At 33.9% G+C, this 10,915-nt stretch overlaps 2 pseudogenes; both read left to right on the forward strand.

Moving 5' to 3' along the window:
• Nucleotides 1-4,075: 4,075 nt before the first annotated feature.
• On the forward strand, nucleotides 4,076-4,223 carry LOC145255945 (U2 spliceosomal RNA; annotated as a pseudogene).
• A 1,077-nt stretch (nucleotides 4,224-5,300) lies between these two features.
• LOC145255952 (U2 spliceosomal RNA) lies at nucleotides 5,301-5,437 on the forward strand (annotated as a pseudogene).
• The last annotated feature ends 5,478 nt before the right edge of the window (nucleotides 5,438-10,915 follow it).

The raw sequence follows: 10,915 nt of genomic DNA on the forward strand, positions 1-10,915 counted from the left end.
GAGCGTTTAATGATATTTGGAATCAAACTAAGACGGAGTCACCAGCTAACAAATAAAAGGCTGATCTAGAGACGCGTGGCCGTATCTAAAAAGACGAATCATATGAATGTCAGACCAGTTTTCAGGTTTCATATCGTTTATTCTGTTAATGGAAGATATTGAAATGTCAATTATTCTCACTTTATTAGGGAAGATTAGAATTGTTTACAAAACTCGAAAGGCTCTTAAGCTTACTGTTCAGGCTCGAAAAAAAAAACTATTTTATATAAGCATTTAAAAGTTATAAACCAATTCAGAATTGATAACAGCAAGAATGAACAATAAACTAAAGCTATCCATCCGTCTGTGTCTTTACAATTGACGATTTGAAAAGTTCCAATGCAAAACGCGGGAAGACTAATTTATTTATCCATCTATTATCTAATATATACAAAGAATTTCATCTGTGTGTCTGTGAGTTAATTCCCTATGCACTCGAAAACGGCTGCAAATTTATTTATGAAATATTACACGAAAGTAATTTCTGTGTCTGGCAGTGTTCTAATATAGGTTGTATTGGGATAGCTTCAATAAATAATGATGATCGATGAGGGAAATAATCTGATCAATAAGAGAACCAGGCGAGTTGGATCAAAGTGAACACCTTACACAGCCTAATATGACAAGTGCCTTTTAAAACTTTAATCCAAGCAATTATAAAAATCATTTTATAAAATAAACAGTGGATTCTCTACGGTGTAATGTAGATTACAATATATTGTGAAACAAAGTGTACTTGGATCTGCTGAAGAGTGTGTTAATTTTCTGGTGCAATCGAGTGGCCGCTGGCAAACCATCGGTGTGGCAGCAGGACTCGGCACTTGCTGACAAGTCTAAAGAGACAACGACTTTGTACTCTTCTCTCACTGGCCCCTGTTCCCCCCCGACCTGAAGGTGCTGGATAACTTTGTTTGATTAAACACTGAAACACCATCAACATGACCGCCCATAACACTAAAACCAGCCTTATCGCCGCTATCCGCCGAGTAATCGCCTAGCCTCTGCCGGAGCTTGTGGAAAAAAATAAAGAAAACATGCTCCCCGTTCTGGACTTGTATCGAGGCGGTGATTGAGGCTGAAAACGGTCACATTGAATATATATCAGCTCTACTAAATTATTAAATTATCTGAATCTATATTTTTTCAATAAAAGACAGCTGTACACACACACACACCCACACACACACACACACACACACACACACACACATATATATATATATATATATATATATATATATATATATATATATATTATTTTTTTTAAAACAGTACTTGCCGGACACGCATGTTTCGGAGCCCTACCCCTCTTCAGCATAGTTTGACTTTTGTTAGCCTTCGAACACCGGACCTAACGCATTTCAGTCAAACGCCCTCATCCATTACGCTATGATACCATAGGCAATTTACGGTTTAGTTGTTATCCTTTATCTGTTAAGGTAATCTTTTATGTTGATTTTTAAAACAATATTAAGGTTAACGTTTCCGCCTCGGAGATCCGATGTTATACTTAGAATGTCGCCCATTTTTTTTTATTTAGACGTATAATTTATTTATTTATTTATTATTTTTAAAAGACAGTAATCTACGGACACGCGTGTTCTGAGTCCTACCCCTCTTCAACGTAGCTTGACTTGTTAGCATTATATATATATATATGTATATATATATATATATATATATATATATATATATATATATATATATATTAGCTTGGGGTACCCGGCGTTGCGCCGCGTTGCCCGGCGTTGCCCTGGATTAAGGGGTGTGTCTGGTTGGAGGGTGGGAAAATGAAAACAAAATGAAGGCATATCCCTGTTTAAATATTATAAAAACAAACAAAAAATGTTAAAACGTTTTGAAAAAATCGTGTAACAATGAAAAAATGAACGTGATGCAATACAAACGGTTCGGCGGTGCCCGTGTGCTTGAAAAATCCAAAATAAGTTTGGAGGGGGGGGTCGAACTCGAATCATTGAGGCGAAAGCGCAATAAAAAACACGTGATGAATTAACTAAAAAGTGAATTAGGTCAAATATCAATTCCGCAGTGAGGTTTGTTTTAGTTTAGTTTCAGTAGTCACATCACACTCGAATTCTAAATGAATGTTTTTGTTTTCCTGAATTCTAAATGAAATTATTTGTTTTAATTTTAATGTAAGTGTGATGCAAGTGAATTCACGATATCGTTGCGCTGTAATCTTTGTGTCAAAATAAATGTTGAGTTGAAAGTACTAATAAATAAAGGTCATAGTTAGATTTCACGGTTAGAGTCGTTAAAACCGGAAATAAAAACCGGTTAGTCTCGCAGATTGCGTCTTACACTAACGACAAAAAAAGCAACAAGAAAGCAATAATAGTAATCACCTTTTCGCGTGTTTTTTATTTTTTATTTCTTTATTTATATTTTACTATAGAAAAAAACAGAAATCATAAATCATGGAACAAAGATAAAAAAAGAAACGGCATGAGTAATCTTGTACGATTCCAAACCGGTGTTTCCTCCTAGTGTTTCTTGTGAACGCATCAGCTGTCGTGTAAATGAGGAGAGGGGAAAGGAGGAATCTAATAGAGCGGAAAGATTTTGCAACTTCCATTGAATCTAAGCGATGTTGGTAATGGACTCTCACCGGAAAAATATAGGAGTGTACCATTTTCGAGGAACTGTAGAGGTAATAAGCCTATAGCAAATCTCAGAAAATGTGCTACAGTCTGTACGCATTACATTTGCATGTAATGTCATGATTTTAAATCCTATTAAGGTCAAAGTTGGAGGGGAAAAATGAGTTTTATTTATATAGAGAAGACAAGAAGAAGTACATATATATATATATATATATATATATATATATATATCGATGTGTGTGCGACAACTCTCAATAAAACTGGATATTTAGTCTAGAGAGTTTAAAATTGAGATAAAGAGTATTTGGACCCATACAATATTTTCAATTTAAGTATTTGCGGGTAAAAATTGCTGTTAAGGAGATAAAATGGAGGGCAAATCATGTTTTTTTTAATGTTTTTATATATGTTTTTATATATCGATTTGTTACATTACGAACCTTATATTCTACATTTACTCACTCTCGTCTTCGTTATTTCTATATATTCCTGTTAATTTATGTCTTTATTTACTTAGACCATATTTTCTTTTCTTACGAACTTGTCGATTACACGGACTAGCAAGCTAGAGAGAGAGAGAGAGAGGGATAGAGAGAGAGAGAGGTGGGTACAAGGAGGGGAGAGAGAGACAGAGATAGAAACCGACAGCTAGGGATAGAGAGATACAGGGAGAGAGAGAGAGAGAGAGAGAGAGAGAGAGAGAGAGAGAGAGAGGGAGAGAGAGATATCAGCCGTGTTACAATTTTATTTTAGCTCATTCAATCTCGCGTTATAAGGGTAAATTCTAAGTCAGATATAGTGACAAGTTATCGTGGCCGATTCGTTAGCGCGTTTGCTTTTAATTGGTCCCGTTTTCTAATAATCGTTCGCGCCTAGGAGCTTTTTTATACACTTTTTTTTCTTTTTCGTATAACTAACCGGTCTACATAACAGATCTTCGACAGCTACTCGCCACAAAATCGAATAGTCCAAGTACATTTTATTGGGGGGATGGGGGATAGCGACTGCAGTTTAAAATACGATCTAAACACCCGTAAATTTATTTATAAGTATTTTTATTCGCGTGCAAGCGACTTAATAACTCACACCGTCGGTCGGTCGGTCGGTCTGTCCGTAACACTCTTCTGCTTGGCATTTTTGGTTAAGATCAAACGTACGTTGTTAATAATGCTGTTCTTACCTTTTTAAGATTTTCTTTACCTTTTGGCCAAAATAAAAGTGTAGTATCTTTGCCAGCAGATACTGCAAGCAAAGACCATATGTGTGGGCAACCCCACATATAAGACCTTCATACCAATTGTCACTATCTAGCTCCACTACTCCCCGGAGAGTTGGTCGCCATTTACCCTTCAATCCTCACATTAAAAATCGGCCTTGTGCCTAATGTGCTCTGTGGGGGGATCAAATAAATACTCTTTTCTTGGCCTTTTGGCCAAGATCAAAGTGTAGTATCTGTTCCGGCAGATGCTGCACTTCAGATAATTTGTACCAGTCAATGGAGGGGAAACCCTCTATACTGGGACAATTATTATTTTTGGTAACCAGAGTGCCCCCTTTTTTCCTACTTTTAGGGGAGCTGGTTTTTACCTCACATTAAAAACGGCCTTGTGCCTAATTTGCTCAGTGGGGGAGCAAATAAACACCATCTGTTCCGGCAGATACTGCACTTAAGATAATTTGTACCGGTCAATGGAGGGGAAACCCTCTATACTGGGACAATTATTATTTTTGGTAACCAGAGTGCCCCCTTTTTGCCTACTTTTAGGGGAGCTGGTTTTTACCTCACATTAAAAACGGCCTTGTGCCTAATTTGCTCAGTGGGGGAGCAAATAAACACCATCTGTTCCCGCAGATACTGCAGGCTATGACTAGCTATGACTAGCAAAGACCAGATGTGGGGGCAACCCCACATGCCTGACCTTTAACCAGCTCCCATTTCCCACCTCTCGGGAGCTGGTCCCCTTTTTCCCTTCCCCCTCCCTTCACTCCTCACATTAAAAATTGGCCTTGTGCCTAATTTGCTCGGTGGGGGAGCAAATAAATACCATCTGTTCCCGCAGATACTGCAGGCTATGACTAGCTATGACTAGCTATGACTAGCAAAGACCAGATGTGGGGGCAACCCCACATGCCTGACCTTTAACCAGCTCCCATTTCCCACCTCTCGGGAGCTGGTCCCCTTTTTCCCTTCCCCCTCCCTTCACTCCTCACATTAAAAATTGGCCTTGTGCCTAATTTGCTCGGTAGGGGAGCAAATAAATACCATCTGTTCCGGCAGATACTGCAAGCAAAGACCATATGTAAGGGAAACCCCACATATAAGATCTTGGTCAATGTAGGGGAAAACCTTTATACCAATTGTCACTATCCAGCTCCCCTACTCCCCGGGGGAGTTGGTCTCGATTTCCCCTTCACTCCTCATATTATAAATCGGCCTTGTGCCTTATTTGCTGGGTGGGGGAGCAAATAAATACCAACCCCACATATAAGACTTTGGTCAATGTAGGGACAACCCTTCTACTAATTGTAAATATCCAGCTCCCCTACTCCCCGGGGAGTTGGCCCCCATTTCCCCTTCACTTCTCACATTAAAAATCGGCCTTGTGCCTAATTTGCTTGGTGGGGGAACAAATAAATACCCTTTTCTTCGCCTTTTGGCCAAGATCAAAGTGTAGTATCTGTTCTTACTACATGCTGTACTTATGTTTGTAACTGTGTGATATAAAGTGGGGAATAACTTTTCTGTATTAATTTTATTAAAATGATCACCCACTTTACAACCAGTCAGTCTCAAAGCCATTTAAGTCATTCACCGGATCATGTAAGTTGTTTTTGAATTATTCCAGTTATTTTTTAAGCATTCAAGTCATTTTTAAGGTCATTCAATTCATCCTTAAGTTCATTAAAGTCATTCTAAGTCATTTACTTTTTATTTATTTAAGTCATTTCAACCCATTTTTCGGTCATTTTAGTTTATCTTTAAGAATTTCATGTCAATCCTACATTCACGCATACATTCATTACACGGGAGCACGCGACTAATGGCTATCGGCCTTGTTTCGCTTAGTTAAAGCGTAGAAAAGTGACCAGACGAAAGTTGTAAAAAAACAGCGCAAAATAATAAAAGAAACTATACAGTACTTTTAACTTTTGCTAAAACAACGTCTTTTTACTCACAATTTCAAATTAAGTTGTTCAAAGTGGTCTTTATACACTGATTAAAAAAATAAACAACTGAACGCTTTATTTACAAAAGGATGCTTAATTCCACAAGTTGGAAACAAACGTCTTATTCTACCACTAACCATGCGTTCGAGTTGCACTCCAAATTTTGAGTTACTGGTAGTCAGACATTTTATATACAATCTTTTGAGAGTAAATTCGCCATTGGTTAGCCAACAAGCAACCAGTTAATTGTTTTAACAACTATTGATAAAAAGAAATGAAATGAAGAGAAATTAAAAAGCCCGTATGCAGATACTTGATTTTACAGCATTTGGTATCAGGTATTTGTGGATTTTTGTTACCTATTGAATAGACTATATTCATATTATTATAGGAAGTCAAAATATGTTTTACTTTTTGGATTTTTTTAATATTTAGTTATACCGGTTTTTGGAAATGTCAGACGACAAGAATTACAAATCTAGCGACTATCTGGAGATTTCTGTTCCTTGATCTAGCGGAATTTTTAAAATCCCAGTAGGCATCACTGGCTAAGAGATGCTAATAATACTTATTAAACCACCTCTCTCTCTATACCCGTTCTTGACATTCTGGTAGTCGTTCTTACCATGAGGAGTTGTAGGTTTCGAAAGGTTGAAGAGGTTGGTGTAGGTATCTATTTCGAAAGGTTGAGGAGGTTGGTGGCTTGGACAACAACAACAACAACAACAACAACAACCAAACGACTACCACCACCACCACCACACCACCACCACCAACAACAACAACAACCTTACTTTAATTTTTTTGAGAGGGCAATTAACGAAGGAAAAAATGTAAGTAGATTTTTATTACAGTATATAATTTTCCTTAAATAAAAAATGGATTCAATATTGTTCATTAAATAGTGTTTTCTCAACGTCTAAAGACAGCCGTTCTTGCAAATATTTTTTAAATGTATAAGATTTAAATTTTTCAGAACGGTCACGAAACGATTGTAACGTATAATGAAAATACAAAAATTATTGCTATCAACCTGATCTTTGTTGTCTTGATGTTATGAAAACAGTATATATATATATATATATATATATATATATATATATATATATATATAGATCGATAGATATAGATATATAGATATATGTATATACATAATTTAGTTATTTATATTAAAATTTCATTGAGAAATATACAAATTTTCTAAATACAAAAATATTATTATTTGAACAAAGAATACAATATTCCAAGTAATTTCCTTAATCCATATATTTTGAATGCACGTACACAGAAAATGTATTAAATATTATATCTTTTTAAGTGGCATACAGAAAGAGAAAGAAAATCAGGATTGAAACTGTAATATTTAATTTGATCTATCTAGTATATTGAGCAATTTATTGAGCGTGGTTTCTCTTATATAAAAATATTACCTCCCAAAAAGATTTGTAAGACATGATACCACAAGATTTATTCATCTGCGACTTATTCCTCTTATGATTCTGATTATATATATATATATATATATATATATATATATATATATATATATATATATCGTCTCTGAAAAATAAATGTCTTGTTTAAACAAGACATTTATCTTTCAGAGATGTTTTCCATAACACTCCCTCCGCTAAACATACATATATACACATGCGTGGGCGCACACAAATATCCATACACATGCGCGCGCACACTCCCTCTCTTTCTCTCTCAGACACACACACACTCATACACTTATACACACACACGCTTTCTTCATTCCATATCCATAATCTGTTGGCGTCGATAATTATGTTATGGTTTACAATTTGAAACTCTGAGTCTTAAACGCTCGTTTAACGTTTTTTCTCTGTTCACTTTGCATTCTTTTCAGTTTTTCAATGCCGCTGATGAATTTGCGCTGACTCTTTCCAACCTCTTATGGTAGATCCGCCGTAATGAAACCAATGACACGACTTTATGTGTATATAGTGGCGTAATAAATATTGTATCTTCAGCTCGCACATCCACGGTCGACCACTTTATTGGATTTTTTTTCATCACCTCCTGACACACACACACTATATACATATATATATACATATATATATATACATATATATATATATATATATATATATATATATATATATATAAATTAATTTATAAAATATATATGGCGATTAAGCTACACTGAATATTCGGCGTTTCATCCACTCTAGGATTCGTCAGGCTTATGCTCGAATTCTGTGTTTTTTATTGTTTTTATATGGTCCTATTCTGTTGAGAGTTTTAGTTAGCCAATCAGCTTTCTAGTATCAACCGCGCCCCTTTCTATCAGCCAATGGGCATGCATTTTATAGAACAAAGGATCTGTTTTAATACTAGTTTAGTGGTTTAAGGCAGACAATTCTTTCTTTTTTTATTTATTTATATATATATAATATCCATATGTGTACATACATATATGCATATATATACATATATATATATATATATATATAAATACATATATGTGTGATCGTTTATGTATATCAATGTTTATTTAATTTATTTATTTGTTTATTTTTTTATTGTTTTGGGGGTTCTTTAAAGTACAGGATAGCAATTTTTTTCATGAAGGCATAATTTACATGGGTCGTCTAAATGCCTACACGTGGTAGCTTGTCTTATTATTTTCCATTCGACTCCCGGCGAATGTCCGCTTTCTTTGATATATTTTATAAATTACTAACTAGCTCTACCTACGTATTGAGCACTTTTTAAGTAAATACTTAAAGTTTACGCATAAATCTATACTATCGTATATTAATTTTATGTGAGTAAATGAAGTAGTTATATATAGATATGTGTGTATATATATATATATATATATATATATATATATATATATATATATATATATATATATAAATATATATATATAAAGTGACCATATGTGTGTGTCTGTGCAAAAAGTATCTACGGCACTCCTCCAAAAGATGGGTTATATATACTTGAAACTTGAATTTCGGCATGTGAACAATTTCGATTTTGTTTTTAGTTGTTAAGGACTAAAAATTTAAAAAAAGTTTATCTTGGTAAAAGTGAATATAATACATCACTTATTAACATTTATCTGTTTAAGTCATTTTATTTATAACATATTTATTTTATCTATTTTTACTCACTAATATTGCTATCAAATTTTACTCACCTTATTGCTCACTAATATTTTTTACTAACTAATATCTTTAGTAAAGACCTACATTTTCTATTTGCAAATTATAAAAACGAACTTGTTACTATACGAGTTAACGTGTTTGAATAGTCCTTTGAGAAGCGAACTTATATGAAGTTATTATATTTTCCCGATGGTTTGTTTGTTTTCGTGTTTTTCTTTCGTTTGAATATAACGCTTAGATCTATGAATGCATATTTTATACATTATGTATAATTGCATGTATATATATATATGTATACATATATATGTGTATATATACACGTGTAACCTAACTCTATCTATCTTTATATATATATATATATATATATATATATATATATATATATATATATATATATATATACTAGCAAAAGTACCCGTCGTTGGCTGGGTTCAAAAATACAACCCACAGAAAATGGACTCTAATTTATGAAAGTATGATAGGTTATGAAAAGGAAGGGTTGTAAATTTAGGTTGAATTTGAGGGTATCAAAACCAAAGCAAAATATGATGAAAGTAAAAATAAATTAATGATTTATTATACCATACCTGTTCACACTCAAACACTTATCACAATATTCTGTGGATCTATATTAAAAAGCATTGTTAAATTTTGTGACATATTTCCATTCTCTGGAGGTCAGGGGCGAAAGAACTCCCCATAATTTTATTATACCATATTTCTTCAAACTGAAACATAATAATCAAAGTATACTTACGCAGATAAATATGAAAAGTATTTATTAAAGTTTGTGCCTATTTCCATTCTATGGAGGTCAGGCGCGAAAGCAGACCCCACAATTTTATTATACCATCCCTATTTAAGTTAAAACATACTTATCAAAGTATTCCTATATACATATATATCAAAAACACGTGTAAACGTTTTTTATTATATTTAATTTATTTTTTATTTCCATACTTTGTGGACCAGGCGCGAACGCAGACCCCAAAATTTTAATGAACCACCGTTCTGCCAGATCAAACATACCCATTCCTGTGTCTTGATGAATCTTCTATCATTATATGCGATCTGTTTTTAAAATAGTCAACCATATAGGAGGCTATTCGTGACTAGACACCCACACACACACACCCACATACACACACACACAGCTTTATATATATATATATATATATATATATATATATATATATACATACCCGGCGTTGCCTGGGCTGACCGGAAGTTCTGTTTGAAACACGCCTCCTATACTAAGCATTTCCATCATGGATTACATGAATACACCCACAACAATTGCAAAAATAAAAAACGGATAAATACATGTAAATGTAATCGCCCTCAAAAATGAGTATCTGATAGTCTCTCCATCAGATATTTCGGCAGAAGAGATGAATGTCCTAAGAAAAATCACGATTTTGTGAACCTAAGAAAGAAAACGTTTATTAACATTAATGCATGTTTTATTTCTTATTTGGTAAATGTGCAGTTTAGCGGCGGATTTTTTTTTCGTTTATATTTATTTTTCGATGCCGCTATACTGATTTTAAAATTAAGCCTTTCTAAGTTTGACAGATTGGCATTTTTAATCTTTTTCATGAACTATGTTTTTAGCCGCCAGATTGTTTTGTAATAATAGAGGGTAAAAATGACAAATTTGGCCCTAGAAGGCCAAATTTTAAACGTGTGTATTTTTTAACATTATTTGATTATTCCGTGGTTTTTGTTTTTCATTGAAAATTATGTTTAGATCATTGTAATAATGTTTTTAAATCACGTAAATCGGTTTTAACGCGTTTCAGATGTTCTGTGAAGCCCGGTAATAAAAATTGGACATACGAATGAAAATTAGAATCACTTACACATGCTTCCACCTCTCGGAAACATTTCAAATGAACTACGAAAATGTTCTTTTACATTTTTAACACATCTTGAATATAT

The sequence above is a fragment of the Euprymna scolopes genome, chromosome 31 (assembly GCF_053919585.1).
Source record: "Euprymna scolopes isolate OS-2025 chromosome 31, ASM5391958v1, whole genome shotgun sequence".
Classification (NCBI taxonomy): Eukaryota; Metazoa; Mollusca; class Cephalopoda; order Sepiida; family Sepiolidae; genus Euprymna; species Euprymna scolopes.